The 25,810-nt window shown below is 41.5% G+C and overlaps 1 protein-coding gene and 1 long non-coding RNA gene across 2 annotated transcripts in view; one reads left to right on the top strand and one right to left on the bottom strand.

Moving 5' to 3' along the window:
• Positions 1-11,763, bottom strand: part of LOC126093054 (inorganic pyrophosphatase) — a 134,960-nt gene extending 123,197 nt beyond the window's left edge. The window contains exon 1 of the mRNA XM_049908696.1: positions 11,668-11,763. The gene's annotated coding sequence lies outside the window, so the exon portion shown is untranslated. The remainder of the gene's footprint in view (positions 1-11,667) is intronic.
• A 513-nt stretch (positions 11,764-12,276) lies between these two features.
• On the top strand, positions 12,277-13,949 carry LOC126093080 (uncharacterized). Its single transcript, XR_007521390.1, has 3 exons — positions 12,277-12,367; positions 12,526-12,636; positions 13,782-13,949. It is a non-coding gene; the product is annotated as an uncharacterized LOC126093080 (long non-coding RNA).
• Positions 13,950-25,810: the final 11,861 nt, after the last annotated feature.

Here is a 25,810-nt window from a genome sequence, read left to right on the forward strand (position 1 = left end):
GTACATCATTGTTCCTTTTGAACTGCATTGAATTATTTACAACGAATTTCATGGGGGAATAAAAATACTGTGAAGCAGTAGCCAGAGTGCCCAACTCCTTAAAAATAGTAGACAAAGCATTAGAAAAAGTAAGAGGCATGGTAGTAGGAGGAGGAATGATGAAGACAATTATGATCAATCAGTGTTGTATGTATCAGAGGAAAAAATATACTTTACGATAGAGAATATGTAAAGAGGATAAATATAGGAAAAGCACAGTGATGAGAATCAACAAACGTGAAATTAAATCAAAATATCATTGGAAGGAAAGACCTTGGACTAAACAGTAACTGTTAGGTACTTCGGATGTTTGAAGACAGAAAGTGGAAGCTATGTAGAGGAAAATGCGAAAAGAATTTCTATGAGTAAAAGAAGTTTTGAATGCGCGGAAAGTTCATTGACAGCAAATAGAATTTCATTAGGACTAGCGAGTATATTCTCTGAAGCGTGGTCAAAAATGACCTCGAATCATGGACAGCAAAAATAATAGGGCAAATATGCTTGGCTATTTTTTGGAACGTGGTTGTGGAGAAGAATACTCAAAGAGAACTGGACTGATAGAATGACGAATGAAAAAGTGCTTCTAAGGATAAGAGTGGAAAGAAAAAAAATAGTGAAAATGCTAAGAATGATGAAAGCATCTTAACTGGGAGATATATATCGCGAATTGATTTCAATGAAGAGTGATGAAATGGAACATTGCAGAGAAGAGACTGAGAGGAAGAAGAGGAAGTGTTGGAGTGCTGGATGATATTAAAAATGGATGAAGTTAGGAGCACACTAAGGAAGAAGTGAACAGCATCTGGTCGATACCACCTATAAGACAGACGCATGAAAAAAGCAAGCCAGATAACTGTGGTGCACTTGCGGCGAAGTGTAGTCAAAATATAATAAGCAGTTGTGATGAAATGATTATTTATTTAAGAAACCGTCTAGTGAGTGGCGTAAGGCTCTCCAGCGCTACTAAATGAGTCTAATTTCAATCGGGGATGCCAGTGGCTTTTAATTAACGAATCACGAGGCAGACAAAACCACGAACTGCTAAAAATAATGTAATAACTGCTCGACTACAATGTCACACGTAATACAGTTCAGCTATATAACAGAATGTGCATAAAATACTTTGCATATATCACAGTCATGTACGAAAATAAACTTCCTAATGACATTCCACCCCGCATTGCTTCAGATAATTACACAGTCGGCGCCCAACTAACCTAAGATGTTAAACGTACGGTCATCGACCTACAATCGCACCGCGCAGCCGCTCTATATGTTACGGGCCTGCGTTACTGGCGTGAGCCGAAGGCTTACGAAGTGCTTCGTAATTCTAAAGAAATTAAATAAAAAAATGGTTATGAAAGATTACGAATATTGTATGTGACAGGTTACTATTGAGGATCGCCGCTATCATCAACAGAATCTGAATTATTAAAAAAAAGAAAATTAACAAATGAAAGTTTGTCTGAACCTCAGCTAGCATTTATGTTCTAAACAATGAAGTGAAGTTTGGGAATGAGTACTATGGCTCACAGAGCCAGGAATGTTACAATAGTTATGGGGCAGCTGCAACGGTACAAGTCCATTTTGAAATATGAAGAACCCCAGGGCAGTTGCTTAATCCACAGTGTTTTATTGGGTACACGACCGGTTTTGGAAGAGTTACAGTTCCATCATCTGGTGAAAAATGGAACAGTAAAAATATTTTTTTACACGCGAAAGGGAGGGGATTCTCAAGTCTGAAATATCAGATAAGAAACTGTTTGAGATAAGAAACTATGCGGCTAACATTTCAAAATAAAAACAAATTAAGGTAGAGAACAGGATGTTACTTACGAATAAAATCACTTAATTATCTGGGGTCATCCTAACCACAATGTTTTCATTTTTTTGGATTTTGTTTGTAAGTAATATTCTGTTCTCTCTTTTAATTTGTTTTACTTTTGAAATTTCATCCGCATAGTTTGTCATCTGATATTTCAGACTTGAAGATTCCCTTTCTTTCGCTTGTAATAGAATATCTCTGTAATTGCAGTTTACACCAGATGATGGAACTGTCCATGTTCCGAAACCGTACATGTACCCAATAAAGGATTGTGGGTTAGGCAATTGTCCTACAGTTTCTTCATAGTCTTGAAATGTTCGTTCATTTTAACGTCACGAGGTGTACGTATGTTGTGATATACTAAATCAATAAATTATGGTTGTATTTTTTGCTTGTGATTTGTATACTGGATATTTATCATTTTTAGAAAATGGTGTATGTTATATTTTTATTAAAAATAAATAAATAGACCCAACTGACAATGGTTTGAACACTTCTCTATTATATATGTTTGTGCTGCTGCAAAGCAAGTTTTTCATTTGGTCTGCCCCTACAGATCGAACACTGAATATTGCTTTATCCGGCGAGAAAAGCCATACCGCTCATTGTTGTAAATGTAGTAGTCAACAGCACTTTGTTGTTGTTGTGGTATAAGATATGTTTAACGTGCGCTGCGACGGAAAGCAATATTGAAAACAATACCTCCTGTACCGGAAAGTTCTGACTGGTTACGAAGTGAAAGGGCTAAGCCAATAAAATTGCATTGAGAATGTTAAAACTTCCACAGAAATAGTCACAATACGCTCCAGGGATAGCGACGATTTTATAAAGACTACTATACGGCATCGACCCCTTACGTAGCTGGTACTTTTCGGATTACCTTCCCTAGCACAAAGTTCCAATCGGCTGGTAAAATGACGTAGGTGACTCCAATGTATAAGAAATTGTAAAAGAACGGTCCCGCCAAATTACAGACCAATATTTCCAACTTCTGTATGCTGAGGAAAGTGTGCGAGTGACATGAAGAAACTCGGTCAAACAAAAACTGGTGCAAGAATCAGCAGAAAACCAATACTGAGTGATAAAGACTGTCGTAGAATATGCTTTTTCTGCAAAGATCGTTGGCGTGCCGGAAAGGATTTAAATGCCATCTTGAGAGCTCCAAGCTTTGAGGTTTCTGATCGAACAGTTTAACGAAAACTTTGTGAATATGGTTTGCGAACAGGGAATCTAGAAAAGATGCCTTATTTGAACAATATGCAAAGGGAGAAACGTAGTCAACGGGGTTTGGACACAGGAACGGATCCAAGAAAACTGGGCTTGGGTCGTTTGGAACGACAAGACTAAGATCAGCATTTTTGGAAGCGACAAAATTACACTGTCCAGTTACATTAATGTGATCATCTGTCACAATTCTTCATTTGTGTGACCTTATTGCCCATAGCCGCTTTACAGTTGCTGAGGATATTTGCGTTCCGTCGTTACAGCTGCAAGAAAATGCGTTTTTCTCGCCAGATGCGTTTCGCTTTGTTGGGGTAAAGCATCGTCAGTGGTGGTGATTTCTGCTTGGTTTTTCGCCTACATCAGGAAATGCCGCCTGCTAGCACTTCTTGGGTGGCTTTCTTCATTATACGCTGATAAGTGTAGTCGAAGTATAAAAATAAAAAGTAAACATTTGTATACAAAAAAGTGTGCTGCGTGGAACGTAAAAAAATGTACAGTTCTGTAGAGCGGGGAAAAGTGAGACTGCGAGACTCCAAATATGAGTGTCTAATGAAGAAAGACACCAAAGAAGGTGCTACAAATGGCATATCCTGATGTAGGCGAGAAACCAACCAGAAATCACCACCACTGATGTTGCTTTACCTGAATAAAACGAAACGCCTCTGGTGAGAAAAACACGCATTTTCTTGTAACGACGGAAAGAAAAAGCCTAAATAACCACCTTTTGCAGTGCGGACCACTGTGCCACGTGCTGGAAGAGAGTCAGTGAGGTTCTGGAAGGTGCCGACAGGGTTTCTAGGTTGAGGATCCATGGCGTGTTAAGTCCGATTAGGGCGATCCCACATTTTCTCGACCGGGTTTAAATCCGGGCAGTTTGGTGGCCAGGGGAGTATGCCTGGTGCTCTTCGAACCACTGTGGCATTGTCCTGTTGCTATATACAATCGTGCCGAGGAAACAAAGCATTGCACTTAGTGATAGACATGATTACCAAAGATAGGTGCATACTCTGTGGTAAACTGTGCATTCCAGAATGACGAGATTACCCAGGAAATGCCACGAAAATATTCCACAGGCCATAACTGCAGGGTATTTGCTTCCAGATGTTTCATTCTCTACATGGCAGTGGCCATCTGTCCAATGAAGCATAAAAAGTGATTAATCAGAAAACACCACCTGTCGCCACTCAGTGTACTGGCGTGAAAACTTCAGGTTTCGTCGTTGGTCAACAGCAGTCAGCATGGGTGCGTGAACCACACATCTTCTGAGAAGGCCCGTACGCAAAATGTTTGTTGCTTGATCTAGGCGGTCACTGGTCCAACAGCTGCACATCTGTTCGCCCATATTTCCGCAACCGTCGCCACTGCTACCATTAATGGGATAAAGTTCGTTCTAGCACATTTGTTAGTGCAGGTTGCCTACATCAGAGCCAAGCAAACATCCAGCCCCTCCCTCCTCCTCCTCACTCCTGATGTCATTATGAGTTTTCCCAGATGGTACGTGGGTCTCTTCCCCCTCCCTACCCCTCTCCCCCACCCCTGAAAATGGTGGGGAATTTAAATTTTCGTGGGAAATTTAAAAATACTGAGAAATTCAAACTTATTGGCAAGAATATTAAATTTTGTGTGTTCGCCTTGAGATCCAGAGACCAGCTGGCCTAGTTTGCAACACCACAACCAGAGGGTGCTGTTAACCCTCCCCCACAGCCCTTTCCCTTCCTGTCACCTCCCCTGCCCTCCCCTCTCTTGCCCAATCCTCCCATACCCTGTCTGGAAATTGGTGGGGAAGCACTCAGTTTGTGCTGGGCTGCCAGATAACACAGATTTGTCTTTATATTGTATGTAGTGAGGTATTTTGGTTATTTAAGCAATTTGAGTTGCCTTTGATAGAGCACTAGACAACAGATTCATTGTTTCTTCAAGAACTGCAAGATGTGGTGTGGATATTTTTGCTATTTGTCTAGCATTGGAGAGTAATATTTTAACCCAAATTTTCAAACAGCGGATATTAGGGCATGTATCCTCTAAGTCTGCGACAAATTATAATGTATACTTCAACAAAAATAAATTCCTGAATGTAATAGTCAATGAATCTCTCCAAAGTGTTGAGAATAAATGACATTATTGTAGTTGAAATTATCTCGAGTTCTAACTCTGACAGAGTTACAGTTTGGAGTACCTGCAAATATGATGTATTCTACAGATCTTGTTTGTATAATATGTTCTCCTGTCTTCAGTAACAAAAAAGGTTCTCTGCATGTCGAAAATTCGATAACGGCTTCCGAAAACGCATTTTCGTAAACTGTCTGTATACCATCTTAATAATTTGTTGCCGTGAATAAAACTAACACGAAAACATAGTGGAACAATCCCAGACCACACTAATGCCAGGTCCTTAACTGTACACTGAATAGTTAGCGAATTCAATGGAATGTATGATTACATGTGTGTTCTGTGCGTCAAGTGCCACAACTCTGCTATGCTTCCATGTGCTCCTGCCGAACTGTCAATTTAGGGATGCTCAAACATTTAAAAATAGCGACATACATTGTAGGTATTTATAAGACATCGGTATTATGGCGACTAAAATATCGATATTTTGATACAACGATATTTTTGGCCCATGCCTACCTGAGAGAAGTCTTCTGATACGTTTTCTGAGCATGAAATATTGTACTTCCCATAACATTTCAGACAAGAAGAATCTATTTTCCATTAAATACCATTGCAGTAATGTGTGTGAGTTTGTGCCGAGTCTACGTTATTTCTACCGTGAATCTGTCATTACTTGATCCACGCATTCAGGAGGTAAGGAGACAGCAGATTATGCCTCATAGTTAGGAGCCTGGAGTGGTAATTTCCACCATTCTCATACAGTGCTGTCACCAAACGTGTTCGTTTTACACCTGATACCTATCATTTGCAATGGTAGAAATGATAGAAGTAACCAACTTCCGTGAATATGCTGTGCAGATACATTCATGTTCAAATCTGGCGCACATTTTAGTACTCAGTATGAAACTGAAGTAAGCCCATTGTAAGATATTTACTGTTATATTGTAAAGATACCGTACCTCGAATTTGCAAGAAATCTACCAATGAGAACTATAGTGCCTATGAGTCAAGAAAAGACCGACAATAATTTTTTTTTCCATACGCAGTATATGACATCGATCAATCGGTGTGTATACAGTTTAGATAAGGGCTATACGCATCGATATTATTATGAAAACATCTCGGTATTTTGATAAATCGATATCTAATGCCCAGCTATATGTCAATCCTAAAGTAACTTCGAACAGCCTCTAGAGCAGCGTTCGTTACATCTAAGTATCCACTACAATCGTGCGAAAAATGAAAGAACTCGGTGTCCCTTTGGATATACGCTTCCTTTGTCAGTGTGGTTTTAGGTTAGGTTAGGTTAGGCCCTGCGCGCCGAAATGTTAAGGTGTGTCATCCTGTGTCACTTAGGACTTCTTCGTCGCGGAACTGTTCTTTCCGACAGAGCCATTATGACAATACCCGGCCTACTGCCATTGTATCAGAAGACAATGCTGCTTATATACAAGGTGAAAAACGAGAAAAATGAAAGAAAAGCAAAGGCAGCTCACGGGAAATGTCTTCTTTTTTTGTGTACGGCATTGATCCGTTGCCTTGTCTTGACTCATTTTCAGGGGCAGCCGTGACCTTCGACAAACAGAGCAGGCTTACAATGCAGTCACAAGAAGAAGGAAAAGAGAGCACAACGCAGCGGATTCGCTCTCATAAACCGGAAACCCTCGTGTCAGCTCCGTTTATTAGTTCTGTCGGTACTCCTGGGAAGCGCTTCTTGCTTCTCTCTTTCCAGTGAGTCTAAAGTAATGTGAGTACCTTCTCAGTTAAGTCACAATAAGAAACGCGCTTCTCTGTGCTCCGAAGTTCACCAGCGTTGCAAAATAGCTTCACTCTAAAAAAGTGGATACCTTACTTAAACTCGTGTACCTCCCAGACATACGTATATAGAACACGGCACTGAGCTCTTAGGTTAAATATCTATGGAAATGGGGAGTGAAAATGTTCCATTAATGTGGCCGAAGGTTTATGGAAACTTATGATTAAAAGTTAACCCACTCAGGCATGTACTCCAAGCTGTGAAATAAATACATGGAAACGACAGTGCGAAGAAGACGATGTTCGTAAAATTACTTGTTACGATAATGTCAATAGAACTCTAACACAGACGAACAGTATACCTGTTAAAGAAGCGATTAAGTCAAGTTAGTATTAGGGTCACAAATGATATGATTAAAAATAAACATCAAAATGATACTTGCAAAAGTGATAATTAGAAGAGAAGTGATGTCAGTTCCATTTATCAACCAATGTAAAATCCGCACTAATAAGTTGAAATAGAAATTACGAAATTTAAAATTAGTTTTTACTAAGCTTAGACTAATAGAAATTAGCGTTGTAATGGGAAATGAACCACTGAAACAGCAACCGATTTTTAAGTACTTTAATCACATAATAACCTCTCTCAAGAAAATAGGTTTAGTGATAAAAAAAACTGTGGTAAAAAGGAGGAGGAAGTACTGGAGTACAGCACAGTATTCAGTTCAAACGTTAACCACGAGACCAGTTAAAAATGATGCGACAAAGCGAAGAACGAAATCGGAAGAAGATATAAAAATTAGGGAAGATAGAGCAGTAGAAGAAAACATATTTAACGCCCGACGAAGACTGGAATGTGTAACAGATGTCATCCAGAACGTTGGATGAGGTTGTTACGCGTAGATGAAAAGACTAGCGTCGAATCGTTCCATTGGGAACGTTATAAAGTGGCACTCACGACAAAGGTCATATTCACGTCCAGAGTTCGTAATCAGACTGTCTGATGTTTAGCATAAGAAATATTGCTCCACGAGTTCCGCTAAAACTTAAACTTATTTTAATTAGTAACTGATTTTAATTTGTATCTGATACAGAATATTTGAAATTCATATTAATTTACAGTTCCTAAACAATATATTTTTCGTGAAAGAACCAGAATCTAATGAAGGGGCGAATGAAATTAGCCTTGGAACGCATTTATTTATTACTGCAGCCTCCGTGATATAATCGTGAAAGTTGTGTTTTCTAATCGTTTGTGACAGCTACAATAAGAAAATGTAGGCTTTGTCTCACAGTGGAACGCGTGACCTTTCCATTCGGTGGGACCACCTTGAACTTTTTGCACCTAACTGCTCTTAGCTCAAGCAGTATAGTCTTGCTACAGACAGTATTGCCTTGATACACTCACTGCAATTCAATAAGAAAATAAGAAGACTGAAATTTAAATTTCTGGAAGCACTTTTACATTCACATACACGAATGTGGCGTGTGCTGTCACTGTTAACTCAAACAACAAAATTCCCTTTCGACAGCAAGACCCGCTATCCCGAACCACTTCAGAACTTTGAAAAGGGCATGCCCGATTTTCCTCCTCATTCATCTAGTCCATGCCGACCTTGTGGTCATGTCTTAGGACTCTGTTGTGCCGACATGATGTTAAACCCTAAAGTTCAGTTAATTTCTACTGGAAATACTGAGACCAACTTCACAGTACATTTACCCCAGTGTAATTTATGGCGCTAAGGTTGGGGTCACAGTCTGAAGAATACACTAGTGTTCGCGAATACAACGCTGTATAAAATAATGAACTTCACTAGTCATAATGTATGCTGAATTTTGTACAGAAAAGAGCAGCTTCACGTAATGATAAACAGTCAAAACAATTTTAAAAGCAATTAGAAATGATTTTTGGCTGATAATTCCGTTTTCTCCAAAGAGGAAATTCTATAGCACATCAGACGTAGCACGGATTCTGCTAATATTTCACTAACGGTGCTTGTTATAGAGGCAACGTATTCTGCAACTGCAAGTGTGTAACAGTGCGAGTAAATTGCGGCATGTTGCTTCCATAGTGATGGAGGATGGAGGGTACATCGGCTGCTAAAAGTTCGTGGAAGAAAATAAATGCTTTTTCCTCGATTCACTAGACTATATTTATTATGTCCATTATAATTATCCGGGCTGTTATGCCGTGGTCGGTTGATGAATTCTGTGTCGATTCCCAACGTTTCGTCTCCGACTGCGGGAGACATCTTCAAGGGGGTCCGTAATTCAATGGAACGTCCAACACACCCACTGGCTCGTTACTGACTGCCGCTAAATTCCGTGTCCGCGCGCTCCCACGCCGCGGCGTGACGTCACGTGTTTTGAAAACGTCAGTGCAATTGGCCGCTGTCCGTCGCCGTCGATCGCCGTTGCCATCACCCAGCAGTACACATCTTTAACACCGGCATCCATATGCCGTTTAATTTCACACCCTCCTCCTTACGGTTGAAATTATTTGGGTGTTTAGCGATTTCGATTGCCTCCCTGTAGAGCCTTTCGTAATATCCGCTTGTGACCGATAGTACTTGCGTCTCCTCGAAACGAATATTGTGGTTCCCTGGCTGGAAAGCATGCTCCGCAACAGCTGATCGTTCCGTTTCTCCTCTTCTGCAATTTCCCTTAGGCGCTTCCAAACGTTTAGAAACAGTTCTTTCAGTGGTACCCACATAAACATCACCACAGCTGCATGGGATCCTATACACTCCAGCTTTTTCCAGTGGTTTGCGAGCGTCCTTGGCAGGCATAAGGTATTCCTGTATCTTCCTGGTGGGCTTGTAAATTACGGTAATATTCCGCTTCGTCAAGATTCTCCCTATTCTTTCCGTTACATTTTTAACAAACGGCAGGAAAACCTTAGATTTTGCAGTAGCCTGTACGTCAGTATGATTTCTGCGTGGCTGCCTCAACGCACGTTTTATTTCGGCGGACGAATATCCGTTCTTCATTAGTGCATTGTGGAGATGTTCCATCTCAGCGTCGAGCAACTCAGGTTCACAAATATTTCTAGCTCTGTCCGCTAGCGTCTTGATAACGTTGCGGGTGGTGGTTCGAATCCCGGTGCAAATAACGGTCCGTGTGCGTGGGTTTGCGGTATACTGAGTGGCCCAAACTACCATTTTCGTTTCTAAAAACAAGCACATCGAGGAAATGTAACTTGCCGTCTACCTCCTCCTCCATTGTACACTGAATTCTCGAGTTTATACTGTTCAGATGTTCGTGGAACCGATTTAGTTCCTCCCTACCATGTCTCCACGGCACAAACGTGTCATCCACGTATCGGAACCATACATTTGGTTTTTTGCTGGCAGTACCTAAGGCCTGTTCTTCGAATTTCTCCACAAAGAAGTTTGCAATTACGGGACTTAGGGGGCTTCCCATAGCCACGCCATCCGTTTGCTCATAAAACTGTTCATTCCACTTGAAGTAAGCGGTCGTATAATTATAATGGACATGATATTTCCGGCCGTGAAAGTCTACATTTTAGTACTATATTTATTGTTTTCCAGTTTAAATGCTGTTGAATGCTACAAGGGCCGGCCACTTTGGCCGAGCGGTTCTAGGCGCTTCAGTCCGGAACCGCGCTGCTACTACGGTCGCAGGTTCGAATCCTGCCTCGGGTATGGATGTGTGTGATGTCCTTAGGTTGGTTAGGTTTAAGTAGTTCTAAGTCTAGGGGACTGATGACCTCAGATGTTAAGTCCCATAGTGCTCAGAGCCATTTGAGCCATTTGCTACAAGGCTTCGTATATCATCTGAGAGCATGTAACAGGTAGGAATACACATTACTGGCAGGTCCAGACAGAATTCTTGTGCATTCATAGGTGATACATGGACAGTTGAAAAGTTTCCATCATCTCTCGATCACATTAGGTATGTTACAGATGTACATCGCTTCCCGCATCCTCGTGTCTGAAGAGGAGCTTTGTTGCTTCCAAATCGATAGCATTTAAACTGAAAAACTGTACATTCAGTTGAATGTATAAGCTGGATATATAAAGATGAAACAGCGAATAAAGATATTTATTTCCCTCCATGAAACTGCTTAATATTTGTAACATTTTTATTACAGAGACAATAAAGTAACTTTTTTTAAAACCGGTATTCAGTAAGCCTTGTGAGGAAAATTGATGTACCCTTATCAGGGTGTAGTTAATCATATCACAAAAATTGCTATACAGTTTCGTAAAAATTAGAGGTTGAAACAAAGAGGAGCATTTAACGACAATTCCCACGCAAATGCGGAATAACAGTGCTGAATTTGCGCTAAACCTTCTTACTTAGGCTTCACGTTTTAGCATTCCTTAGTTACTTTTACGAAACGGTTCACAGCGGATTTTGTTACAATACTGGATTCAAAAGGTATTAAGAAAAATGCGTCGTTCCATTTCACAGAAATAATATTTTTTCAGTATCTCAATCAACAGTAAGTTAAAAAAATAGAAATACAGCAAACTTCTGTTGTCTGAACATACTGTCTCTTGCTGAAAACAATGGTGCGATGTGTTGATACGTATACTGAATTTATTTTGCGGTTTTGTTGTTACGAACGAAACGATTGTATATGCACTATCAATGCAGCAGCACAGTCATCAAGAAAGTGTACTGCTTTTTGCAAATCGATTGGCATCTTTAAAAACACACAATCACCAGTGCTTATGGCTACTCACCTGCTACAGCTGTTGGGTCCGCGTGTTCACGTGGCTCTGTGCGCAGCTGACTGCAGCTGTGAGAGGGGAAGCATCTGTGGACCGTTCGCTCGGCACTCAGCCGATTTCTCCGGTCCCCCCTTCCTCTCTCAATACCCCGCCCAACAAGGCTACCTTCCGCATACCGCAGCTCTGGTTCCGAGCTAAACTTGTCGTCTCGCAAAGTGTCAGAAATACACTCATGCTCATAAATTAAGGATAATGCTGATACATGGTGAAACAACGCTCTGGTGGGCGGTTTGCGGGTTTAAATCACCTCGGCGTATGACCATGCGGTGCATTTGACCTGCGGTCGTCGCACGGTGGCGCTGGCAGCGGTCCACATACTCAGAGGTAGTGATGGGCTAAACTGCGATTTTCCGATATCAGTGATTTCTGTGAATGCTACTTTTCAGTATCTGTTATTCTTAACTGTGATTTGTCGCAGTTAAGAGTCGCAGTTAAGGAACCAAGTCGCGTATCCCTCCGCCACTGCTATTTCTGCTACTTCCGCGATTTCTGCGACTTCTGCTACTTCTGTGATTTCTGTGACTTCTGCTACTTCTGCGATTTCTGTGACTTCTGCTACTTCTGTGACTTCTGCGATTTCTGCGACTTACCACCGCATGAAAAAGCTACATCTGTCCACACAGAAAATTGCATCTCAACAAACATGTCATTGGTAAGTATGTTTTACGTTTGTTCTTCCGTTGGCTTTAATCTTGTATTAAAGAAACAACTGTGAAAATATTAATAGTGTAATTAATATGTAAGTAGCCATACAGTACCGTAATAGTTCGTGTTTAGAAAATGAATTCTAACGTATTGTTATGTTCCCAGGTACCCGAACTACATTTCAGTCACTCAGTAAACTGATAACTCAAAATATCATTGTCAGCAGATCTGGAGAAATTGCCACTGCGTCTTTAGACCGTTTTCGTCAGACGAGAGGTTAGTTTCTAACAAGGGAACAGCCCCATCGCACCCCCCTCAGATTTAGTTATAAGTTGGCACAGTGGATAGGCCTTGAAAAACTGAACACAGATCAATCGAGAAAACTAGAAGAAGTTGTGTGGAACTACGAAAAAAATAAGCAAAATATACAAACTGGGTCGTCCATGAGTAACATAGGTAATATTTAGGGCACTGAGAAGTGCAGAGCTCCGTGGTCCCGTGCTTAGCGTGAACAGCTGCGGAACGAGAGGTCCTTGGTTCAAATCTTCCCTCAACTGAAAATTTTAACTTTTTATTTTCAGTTTATGTGAAAAACTCTTATGTTTTCATCACTTTTTTTTGGAGTGATTATTACATCCACAAGAAAACCTAAATCGGGCAAGATAGAAGAAACTTTTCACCCATTCGCCAAGTGTACTAGTTAGGTGGGTCGACAACATATTCCTGTCATGTGACGCACATGCTGTCACCAGTGTCGTATACAAAATATCAGACGTGTTTTCCTGTGGAGGAATCGGTTGACCTATGACCTTGCGATCAAATGTTTTCGGTTCCCATTGGAGAGGCACGTCCTTTCGTCAACTAATCACACGGTTTTGCGGTGCGGTCGCAAAACACAGACACTAAACTTATTATAGTGAACAGAGACGTCAATGAACGAACGGACAGATCATAACTTTGCGAAAATAAAGAAAGCAAAATTTTCACTGGAGGGCATATTTGAACCAAGGACCTCTCGTTCCGCAGCTATTCACGCTAACCACGGGACCACGGCGCTCGTCGCTTCACAGTCCTCTTTATATTGCATATCTTACGCATGGACGACCCAGTTTGTATATTTTGCTTATTTTTTCATAGTTCCACACAACTTCTTCCTGTTTTCTCGATTGATCTGTGTTCAGTTTTTCAAGGCCTATCCATTGTGCCAACTTATAACTAAATCTGAGGGGGGTGCGATGGGGATGTTCCCTTGTAAGTGTTTCGATGGACTTAATTACTTAAGTGAGATCGTTCTTGCAAATGTGAAATATACCCCATTGAGTGGCTATCATTACAGCAAATATTAGCAATCTACTCTGCCAATTATATTGCTTGTAATTAGTGACAGCAAAAATTGTTTAATAATCCTTGTGATTTTGCAGACACAGTTCTGGTTGCTGTACGTATCTATCCACATCAAGGCTGTAGGGAGAGACTCGTGAAGATTCAAGAGAGCTCTTAGAGGATTTGCAGTTTAAAAGTGACATTATTGCGAAATAAGTGTGCAGATGAGTGATTAAACTGTGTTTTATTGAAGTTGTTGTGCGATTTTAAAGGAATAATAAATGTTAAATACAATGAGCGAATAATGAAAATCTCATTTTCCACATGTTAAGCCGTCCTATACCCTTAATTTTCCGCCACATATTTATTGGTAAACACTTGTTGGAGAGTGAAATGCCGCCCCCCCCCCCCCCTCTTTCTCCACAATCTTGTTGTGACACTGACCTGTAACATATCCCGAAGTCTACAATATGCATTTTGAGGCTGTTGATACGAAAGTGGGAAGTACAGATCTTACAGTTAAATCAGGAATAGCTTAAGTGAATTCCTTGAAAGCAACACAGGAAAAACTTACTTATGTAGGTGGTAGTAGTGTCGGCAAAAAGTTCTTGTGTGTGAAGTTGCCATGTAGAACACCAGGTGTAAAACTTTTCTCCCGAGTCTTGAACTGTGTCGGAACCAAAGTGAGGCATTCATATGACTGTTTTCATTTCTCTACACTTATACAGATGTCTGAGTTCTGCTGCGTTAACATTGCAAAGTCCGGTAGGCATGTGGAGTATTAACCAAAACTGTCATATTGGAAGCAGAATCAAACACATTTGTTACGTTACTTGATATTTTCAGGAGAAAAAGGCAATGTTGCTTCTTATTAATATAATACATTCAGAGTCACAGCACTATTTGACCAACCATAACTGATGCTGAATGTGCAGGGCTTATTTCAATAGTGGTACAAGTCCATTACCTCCACTTTTCTGTCTATAATGCTTCTGAAATTAATGATCCAAACAAACATAAATAAAGCTTCATCTCTAGCAAGAAGCCATATGCTTGAATATTTCTGGTATCTCAAATGCAGATTTGTCAGCGCTCATTTAACTTTACGACTCTGTATCTCAAAATGAACAAAAATGGACTTGTACCACTATTGAAATAAGGCCTTCATATGCACACACAGCACATCGATCTCGTGAGGCACAAGGCCTCAATAACGAAGTACGTACGTCGGTCAACAGATGACACTAGGAAAAGTATGTTAACTGCGCTTTTTAGTTGCTACTTGCGACTCTTAGTTGCGATTTGTCACGGAAATCGCAGTTGGGACTCTATAGTGTATCGCAGAGATGGGCGTAGTACAAACTTTGACCCACAGATGGCACTGTTAACCGCGCTTTCTAGTTGCTACTTGCGACTCTTAGTTGCGACTTGTCACGGAAATCGCAGTTAGACTCCATAGCGTACCGCAGAGATGGACGTAGTACAAACTTTGACCCACAGATGCCACTGTTAACCGCGCTTTTTAGTTGCTACTTGCGACTCTTAGTTGCGACTTGTCACGGAAATCGCTGTTAGACTCCATAGCGTACCGCAGAGATGGACGTAGTACGAACTTTAGCCAACAGATGCCACTGTTAACCGCGCTTTTTAGTTGCTACTTGCGACTCTTAGTTGCGACTTGTCACTGAAATCGCAGAAAGCAGTGCTAAATTCGACCAATAGATGGCTCACGTCTTTGAATATGAAATACTACTTGCGACTGCTAACTGTGACTGAAATCGCAGTTAGATTCTGTAAAGTTGCTACTGTGATATCTGTGACTTCTCAGTCACTGTGATTTCTAACAGATACGCGATTTCCTGCCCACCACTACTCAGAGGTGTCTCGGTGCATGTCAGAGTACGGTGCAGCGAGTAAGTGTGCAGACGTTTTCAGACGTGCTATGGTGACTGTGTGTTGAAAATGGCTCAAAGAACACATATTGATGACGTCACGAGGAGTAGAATGCTAGGGCGACTGGAGGCTGGTCAAACACAGCAGGTTGTAGCACGGGCCATCCGTGTCTACATCTACATGACTACTCTGCAATTCACATTTAAGTGCTTGGCAGAGGGTTCATCGAACCACAATCATACTATCTCTCTACCATTCCACTCCCGAACAGCGCGCGGGAAAAACGAACACCTAAACCTTTCTGTTCGAGCTCTGATTTCTCTTATTTTATTTTGATGATCATTCCTACCTATGTAGGTTGGGCTCAACAAAATATTTTCGCATTCGGAAGAGAAAGTTGGTGACTGAAATTTCGTAAATAGATCTCGCCGCGACGAAAAACGTCTTTGCTTTAATGACTTCCATCCCAATTCGCGTATCATATTTGCCACACTCTTTCCCCTATTACGTGATAATACAAAACGAGCTGCCCTCTTTTGCACCCTTTCGATGTCCTCCGTCAATCCCACCTGGTAAGGATCCCACACCGCGCAGCAATATTCTAACAGAGGACGAACGAGTGTCCTGCCAATGAAACGCAACCTTTGGCTCGCCTTCCCCACAATATTATGTATGTGGTCTTTCCAACTGAAGTTGTTCGTAATTTTAACACCCAGGTACTTAGTTGAATTGACAGCCTTGAGAATTGAACTATTTATCGAGTAATCGAATTCCAACGGATTTCTTTTGGAACTCATGTGGACCACCTCACACTTTTCGTTATTTAGCGTCAACTGCCACCTGCCATACCATACAGCAATCTTTTCTAAATCGCTTTGCAACTGATACTGGTCTTCGGATGACCTTACTAGACGGTAAATTACAACATCATCTGCGAACAACCTAAGAGAACTGCTCAGATTGTCACCCAGGTCATTTATATAGATCAGGAACAGCAGATGTCCCAGGACGCTTCCCTGGGGAACACCTGATACCTTTACTCGATGATTTGCCGTCTATTACTACGAACTCTGACCTTCATGACAGGAAATCACGAATCCAGTCGCACAACTGAGACGATACCCCATAGGCCCGCAGCTTGATTAGAAGTCGCTTGTGAGGAACGGTGTCAAAAGCTTTCCGGAAATCTAGAAATACGGAATCAACTTGAGATCCCCTGTCGATAGCGGCCATTACTTCGTGCGAATAAAGAGCTAGCTGCGTTGCACAAGAACGATGTTTTCTGAAACCATGCTGATTACGTATCGGTAGATCGTTCCCTTCGAGGTGATTCATAATGTTTGAGTACAGTATGTGCTCCAAAACTCTACTGCAAACCGACGTCAATGACATGGGTCTGTAGTTCGATGGATTACTCCTACTACCCTTCTTAAACACTGGTGCGACCTGCGCAATTTTCCAATCTGTAGGTACAGATCTATCGGTGAGCGAGCGGTTGTATATGATTGCTAAGTAGGGAGCGATTGTATCAGAGTAATCTGAAAGGACCCTAATCAGTATACAATCTGGACCTGAAGACTTGCCCGTATCAAGCGATTTGAGTTGCTTCGCAACCCCTAACGTATCTACTTCTAAGAAACTTATGCTAGCAGCTGTTCGTGTTTCGAATTCTGGAATATTCCATTCGTCTTCCCTGGTGAAGGAATTTCGGAAAACTGCGTTCAATAACTCCGCTTTAGCGTCACAGTCGTCGGTAACCGTACCGTCGGCACTGCGCAGCGAAGGTATTGACTGGGTCTTGCCGCTTGTGTACTTTACATACGACCAGAATTTCTTCGGATTTTCTGCCAAATTTCGAGACACACAACACCCAGTCATCACGAGGCAGAGAAAACCCCTGACTCCGCCGGGAATCGAACCCGGGAACCCGGGCGTGGGGTGTGCACAAGAAAAGGCTTTCAAATTGCATCCTGTAATTTGTCAAGCCCACATACAGGTCTATGGCCGATGATGAGAACATCGCAAAATATCCACGTCATCTGGTTTCTGCCTGAAACTTCAAGGAATACTCATTACGCCGGTAAAATTCAAGTATTAGCTTTCTACACCATTCAGAGGCGTGTATATCCATAGGTGCAATGGAATGTAATGTCAGTTCAATCACATCATTGACGGCATCGTGACCTCATTTCAGCAACTCTCAAGAAAACCGATCTGTTGCAATGAAACAACCACGGAAGGCTTTACTGCTGCTGCGATGTCTCTCACGCGCGCCCCAGGCATGTTCAAGTCAGGGGATCGCCTTGGTTACGACTGTCTTGCGGCGATGTTTCGGCTGACAACCGTTCAGCTATCTTCAGATGAGTGTGAAATTCACTTGAAGATGAGTGAATGGTTCTTAGCGGAAATATCGTGGCAAGATCTCGACGTGACCCGGCTGCAAAGCCTAAACCTCGTGAAATGTAGAAAGCTAATTACCAGCGTTGTTTCTGATATGTCGCCTGACCCCATTTTTTACACGTGTGGGAAAGAAAAACATAGGGAAGTATTGACGATACAGTCTCACTTGCACATTACAATTTACTGAGGAGCGACTCGGCTGGTAAAGAATCCGTTATCAAGTAACAAATAATGATGGCTATAATCCATTCATCAAAAGAATAAACCTGATGTAAACAAACACAGACGCGATGACTGCTCAGAAGCCGTAGCACACGTACAAAGGTGTTGTTACGCTCTTGGAAGTTGATCCTACTCATGTATTACATATATTATTATAATAGTCGCAGGCTTTCAAAAACCATTTATAATGGATCTAATCACATATATTATTACCAAGTCACGTTAAATAAAACTTTAAGACATTCAAATGTATTAACAGCCATCAACGTTTTTCTTAATCACGCTTTAGCTACGTAGCTTTTATTTCAAAAATCGTGTACAGTCACAAGCTCTGTAGTGTTGTGCTGTGATTGTCGCGCTGTTAATGCGCAGTATAAAAATGGCCGAGGCTGTTTTCTGTTCTGTAGTGAAACATGTACGTGGAACACGGTTAAAAAGTGCCGAGAAATACGCTGTTCTTAATGATTTTCATAAATTTATGGAGATAATACACTTTTTAAGTTTTCCCAGCCTGTATATAGTGCAGTCATACACAACCCAAAATTGAATGTGTAGCGCACTTGGTAGCGTATTGGACTCTGTTTCCAATGCCGATATTCGTGTGTTGGTTCAAATCTCCCAATTATCATTTTTTTTTCTCGTTCAATTTGAAATACCTACATCTCGTAATTATAAAACGCATCATAATTTTTCGTGAATAATGTATGTCGTCTTGTTTCTAATTACATACTGGACGCGAAATTCCTGTTTCCATTTGAAATACAAATTCGAAAATTATCGATGTTTTATGAAAGGCTGTTCCTAAAAGTTTTTCAAAGTAAGAAAACGTAATTTAATTTTAAGGCAAAAATAAAAAACCAAATCCTCTTTATCTGGACTATGTCCATCGTTTTATACCACAGAGGTCGATAGGTATCATAGAAACATGAAAAACAATCACCTTCACAGCATCGAGCACATCATACAAATGCTGCATTTTTTTATTTGTTGTACCATTACAATGTGAAGCCAACGGAACTGATATGGAGCCAAGCTGCAGGATTTGGCCTGAGAAGTAACAAGACAGTTAAGCTGCCATACGTAGTCACGTCACTGCCGAACGCTGGCGGCATATAGAACGGCTCGTCGTAAAAGAAGAAGAGAAAATGCTGCATTTGGTCGACTTTGTGGAGTCTGTTGTTGATATTCCCGTTATCAACGTAGCAGATGACATTTTCAGAACTGAAATATATTTCTCGGATTCGGATAAGGAAGGAGCTAAGAGATTACCAGGCTATCGGCTGTAAGTAATACCTTCAGTGGCTTCAATATTTAACCATACGGTGAAATCCTTCAGTACTCTCTTAGGTTAAACACAGCTTATACAGAAAAATTACGCTGTGACTAAGTCAGGAATTTTCATCATTCTTGTTTTTAATTACAATAGTACGTTAGCTAAAAACGATAACGTGTTTCGGTTTTCGTCTAGTCGCCTAAGGAACGTATTGTGGGAGATTTGCAGTGTATTATATCATTCTGCTTAAAAATTAAATGACATTCGAAGCTGTATCGCTCCTCTGCTCTTCTCTTTGGCTATACGTTACTGCAGGCTAACTGTACCAGCTGACCGGCCAGTGTTGTCCAAGTTAAATGCGCCGGTAAAGCTGTTGTCCCGTATTATCGCTAAGTCGATGTGCGCGTAACCCACAGCACAAAACGTACCCTTATTATCGTACTTGACAGTACTCGAGACAGCTTGGCTGCAGTCCCACGTGAAACGGAAATCCAATGAGGTTCCAGAAAACGCGGAAGAATACATAGTGTAATGTTTACATCAGGTTTATTTTTATAATGAACGGATTATAATAAGATAACTAAACTCTTTAGAAATTAGACACTATACGGAATGCTGCGAAGAGGAGAGGTGATTATCCTTTTCAACAAACTGGAGCGTGTAGTGTAAAATGGCTCTGAGCACTATGGGACTTAACTTCTGAGGTCATCAGTCCCCTAGAACTTAGAACTACTGAAACCTAACTAACTTAAGGACATCACACTCATCCATGCCCGAGGCAGGATTCGAACCTGCGACCGTACCGGTCGCGCGGTTCCAGTCTGTAGCGCCTAGAACCGCTCGGTCACTCCGGCCGGCGTGTGTAGTGTAAAATGAAGGAAGTGTTCGAAGATAATGTGGGCCAAAATGGGAAGAGATTTAGAATACGATACACAGAGCAGAGAGCGAGTATTGAAGCCGAAACCGAGCGAGGTAGCGCAGTGGTTAGACACTGGACTTGCATTCGGGAGGACGACGGTTCAATCCCGGGTCCGGCCATCCTGATTTAGGTTCTCCGTGATTTCCCTAATCGCTCCAGGCAAATGCCGGTATGGTTCCTTTCAAAGGGCACGGCCGACTTCCTTCCCCGTCCTTCCCTAATCTGATGAGACCGATGACTTCGCTGTCTGGTCTCCTTCCCCAAAACAACCCAATTGAAGCCGAAAAATCTACGTATGGCAGCCGTCTCAAAAACCTAGTCTGCGACAGTGGACATTTATAGAGTAGAAACAATCACGTGATGCCCCTGAGGAGGTGGAAAATTTTGCTGCCACAAGGCAAAAGCCTGCATCACTATTAAATGAGCACGACGATTGCAAAGTAAGTGTCTTTTATTCCACATTTCATTCTCTGGTGTAGTAAGAAACATTAACTAGAGCGTCAGTTTCAATAAGCAAACAAGAGCCACAGGAATAACATCAGATAAGTTACTCGCAAGATAATACAATGCAGTATAATACAATGTATACAGTCCTCGTAAACTCTCTGGAAAACATCTGCGAATTGTAAAATCTCAGTGACAAAGTAGTAGCTTCATCTCTTTTTGAAACTTGATAATGGATTATTTGCTATCCAATACCGGAAGTTAATGAACTGTAATGAGCAAGTGAGACTGTATGCCATCGTACACGTTGTATTATGCTGTGTCTCCGTGACATCATGGCAAGTTTTACCAACATTAGTAAACGTTGTTATAATATGGAGGTTTAAAATGGAGAGGGACAGTCCTTTGAAGTAAATGTGCACGGATGGAACATCCTTCTATAAAAAGAGAAGCACAAGACAATTAAATATTTCGCTTTGACTTCTTAAACTGTAGAAACAAGATGTATGTAAATCTTAAGATAGAGGCTACTGCAGGAAGTTTAACGTCTAAAATTCATGACCAGTAAGTGCTGGAAGAATGAGATACGGCGGTATCTGCTGCTGTGGCGTGCTCGAGGATTTGCAGTAAATACGGCCAGCGAAGCAGTTAGAGCGCAATAAAAGAGATATACGTCACGGTCGCCGATCCACAAGAGCCAAAATCGTATTAAAGTAACACGACTGGCTGATTTGCGTTTTCCCACTGTCGGCCAATCCCGTGAAAGCTGCTTACCTAGGTCGCGATTTATTCAGCCCTATAAACGTTTGAATTACTAACACATATTCCGCTAAATACATACATAGTTCCTTCTGTCAGGAAACTCTGAAATGTAGCAACAGATCTACATCTACACGATTATTCTGCAGTTCACAATTAAGTAAGTGCCTGGCAGAGGCTTCGTCGAATCACCTTCAAGCTACTTCTATAACGTTCCACTCCCGAACAGCGCGTAGGAAAGGAAAAAGGAACACTTAAAGCTCTCCGTGCGAGCTCTGATTTCTCTTATTTTCACTGATTTCTCTTATTTCATTATGACGATCATTTCTCCGTATCTAAAAGGGCGCCAACAAAATATTTCCACTCTCTGAGGAGAAAGTTGGTGATTGACATCTCATGAGAAGATCCTGCCACAGCGAAAAACGTCTTTGTTTTAATGACTGTCACCCCAATTCGTGTATCGAATCTGTGGCACTCACTCCTCTATTTCGCGATAATACAAAGCGAGTTGCTTTTCTTTGAACTATTTCGATGTCCTCCGTCAATCCTACTTGATGATGATGTCAACCCACGCAGCAGTACTCCACAAGTGGGCGGACGAGTGTTGTGTAAGCAGTCTCTTCAGTAGACCTGTTACATTTTCTGTGTTTTGCCAATAAATCGGAATCTTTGGTTTGCTTTCCCCACAACATTACGTAAGTCATCGTTCCAGTTTAAGTGTTTGTAACTGTAATACCTTAGTATTTAATTGAGTCTATAGCTTTAGATTTGAGTGACTAATTGTGTAACTGAAATTTAGTGGATTGTTTTTAGTGCTCGTGCGGACGACTTCACACTTTTCATTATTTAGTGTCAATTGTCACTTTTTGGACAGTCTAAATCATTTCGCAATTTGTTTTGATCATCTGCCGGATCCTCTCGTTCTGGTACTGTTGTCACATCCTCTTCGGTATGACAAGCGACAACGGAGTAGAAAGAATGCTGTGAAGCCTGTACGGTATTGCTTCACTGTGTTGTATGTAAATGCCAAGATGGGCAGTATTGTGTCCCAGTTTCTCCGGTCGACATCAGTTTACATCAAGAGAATATCTGCCAAGGTCTTATGCCCTCTGCAAGGCGTTTCGTCTGTGGGTGGTAAGCAGTCATCCAGTGGGTCGAGACCCACGTGAAAATACAAGGGTTGGAAAAAATATTGAATTACTGCGAGAAATGCAAGCTTCAGCACAAATGCACATGCCAGACAAGCCTGCAGATTGCACTACTACGAGGGTCACTCCAAACGAAATGCACACTATTTTTGTAAAAATACAGTTTTCATTCTGCATGTGTGAAAGTTTTACAGTGTGTAGATACATCCTTCCCGCTTGTTTCCAAGCTTAGTTCAACCTGTTCCCGTGAGTGGCGCCGTCACAGCATGTCTTCAAGATGGCTGCTATACTTGACGTTCGTCAGAAGCAACGTGCTGTCATAGAATTCCTGTGCTGTGAAAATGAGACAGTGGGAAACATCCACAAGAGGTCGGAAAAGGTGTATGGAGATGTTGCTGTCGATCGCAGTACAGTTAGTCGGTGGGCAAGTAGGTTAAGTGATGAAGGATGGCACGGCAATATTGAGGATTGTCCTCGCAGCGGCAAGCCTCGTACTGTACACACTCCAGACAATGTGCACAGAGTTAACGAATTGGTGACTGCTGACAGACGCATCACAGTGAACGAATTGTCACGCTACGTTGGGATAGGGGAAGGAAGTGTTTGCAGAATACTGGAAGTGTTGGCGTTAAAAAAGGTTTGTGCCAGGTGGGTTTCCAGGATATTGGCATAGGCTCACAGAAAAACAAGAAAAACGGTATGCAGCGAACTTTTGGAATATTACGAGAATGGTGGAGATGAATTTCTTGGAAGAATTGTGACAGGTGATGAGACATGGCTCCATCATTTTTCACCAGAGGCGAAGAGGCAATCAATGAAGTGGCATCATGCAAACTCACCCAAGAAAAAATAAAATTCAAAACCACACCTTCTGCTGGAAAAATTATGGCTATGGTGTTTTTCGATTCCAAAGGACTCTTTCTTGTGGACATCATGCCAAGTGGAACCACCATAAATTCTGTTGCATATGTGACGACACTGCAGACACTTCAAGCTCGACTGAATCGTTTTCGACCACGTCGGCAAAAGCAGGATGTTTTGCTGTTGCACGACAATGCACAGCCACGTGTCAGTCAAAAAACCATGGAAGCGATCACAAAACTCGGATGGACAACACTGAAACACCCGCCTTACAGTCCTGACGTGGCTCCATGTGACTATCATCTCTTTGGGAAACTGAAGACTCTCTTCGTGGAACAAGGTTTGAAGATGATGACTCCCTTGTGCACGCTGCCAAACAGTGGCTCCAACAGGTTGGTCCAGAATTTTACGGTGCGGGTATACAGGCGCTGGTTCCAAGATGGCTTAAGGCAGTTGAGAGGGATGGAAATTATGTGGAGAAATGAAAATATTGTGAGATTAAGATATGTGAACACAAAATAAGCAGTCTTGCATATGCGGATGACTTAGTTGTGATGGCAGATTCGATTGAAAGTTTGCAAAGTAATATTTCAGAGCTAGATCAGAAATGTATGGACTATGGTATGAAGATTAGCATCTCCAAAACGAAAGTAATGTCAGTGGGAAAGAAATATAAACGGATTGAGTGCCAAATAGGAGGAACAGAGTTAGAACAGGTGGACGGTTTCAAGTACTTAGGATGCATATTCTCACAGGATGGCAACATAGTGAAAGAACTGGAAGCGAGGTGTAGCAAAGCTAATGCAGTGAGCGCTCAGCTACGATCTACTCTCTTCTGCAAGAAGGAAGTCAGTACCAAGACTAAGTTATGTGTGCACCGTTCAATCTTTCGACCAACTTTGTTGTATGGGAGCGAAAGCTGGGTGGATTCAGGTTACCTTATCAACAAGGTTGAGGTTACGGATATGAAAGTAGCTAGGATGATTGCAGGTACTAGTAGATGGGAACAATGGCAGGAGGGTGTCCACAATGAGGAAATCAAAGAAAAACTGGGAATGAACTCTATAGATGTAGCAGTCAGGGCGAACAGGCTTAGATGGTGGGGTCATGTTACACGCATGGGAGAAGCAAGGTTACCCAAGAGACTCATGGATTCAGCAGTAGAGGGTAGGAGGAGTCGGGGCAGACCGAGGAGAAGGTACCTGGATTCGGTTAAGAATGATTTTGAAGTAATAGGTTTAACATCAGAAGAGGCACCAATGTTAGCACTGAATAGGGGATCATGGAGGATCTGTATAAGGGGGGCTATGCTCCAGACTGAACGCTGAAAGGCATAATCAGTCTTAAATGATGATGATGATGAAAATATTGTTCCTAAAGGCTGTATCTACACACTGTAAAACTTTCAAACATGTAGAATGAAAAATGGATTTAATACAAAATAGTGTGCATTTCTTTTGGAGTGACCCTCGTACGTTTAACCTCGAACGCCACCTGTGCAGTGTCCTTAGTGCTTTGGAAGTGTCAGTGGTTGTCTGGAGAGTGTTCTGTGTAGTTGTGGGTGCTCCATCTCGGAGGTAAGTCACTTATGGTGGGTGCTTCAGTGACCAAGGTAGTCTAAGTGTTTTGTATTTTAACGAGCACTGTACCGAAGATTGTTACCGCATAGCGGAAAAGCGCAAAGTCGCAACTCGGACGAAAGTCATGTAACACCTATACGTACGTAGTGCCAAATGTGACCTTAACATACAATAAATGTTACCCTCTGGGAGCAATTTTGAAATGTTCGTCCGTGTGTTTACCTAATTGACAGAGGGTATTAGACATGAATTTAGTATAAATGGCGATTAGTAGAAAGACTTTAATTTTGGAAATAATGAAAGTAGTGAAAGTTTTCGTGAATGAAATAATAAACGGTCGCCAGCCTAATTAGGCATAATAATTTTGAAACATTAAGTCCAAAGAATTTAAATATAATTTTGCAACGGGGATTTTAATTCTTTTTCTCTTTGTAAAGTGCAATAAACACACACAACTACCAGACAAACTGAACAGTGTATTGTAGCAGTTATCATTTGCATAAACTGGCAATCACTGAAAGATAAATGGCATTTTACTTCTATTGATAATAATTACAATCTCAATCATTAATTAATTGAGTACCAAAATGTTATCGAAGACATCACCAGACTAAGTGAAGCATGAAAA

The sequence above is a fragment of the Schistocerca cancellata genome, chromosome 1, assembly GCF_023864275.1.
Source record: "Schistocerca cancellata isolate TAMUIC-IGC-003103 chromosome 1, iqSchCanc2.1, whole genome shotgun sequence".
NCBI classification, from domain to species: domain Eukaryota; kingdom Metazoa; phylum Arthropoda; class Insecta; order Orthoptera; family Acrididae; genus Schistocerca; species Schistocerca cancellata.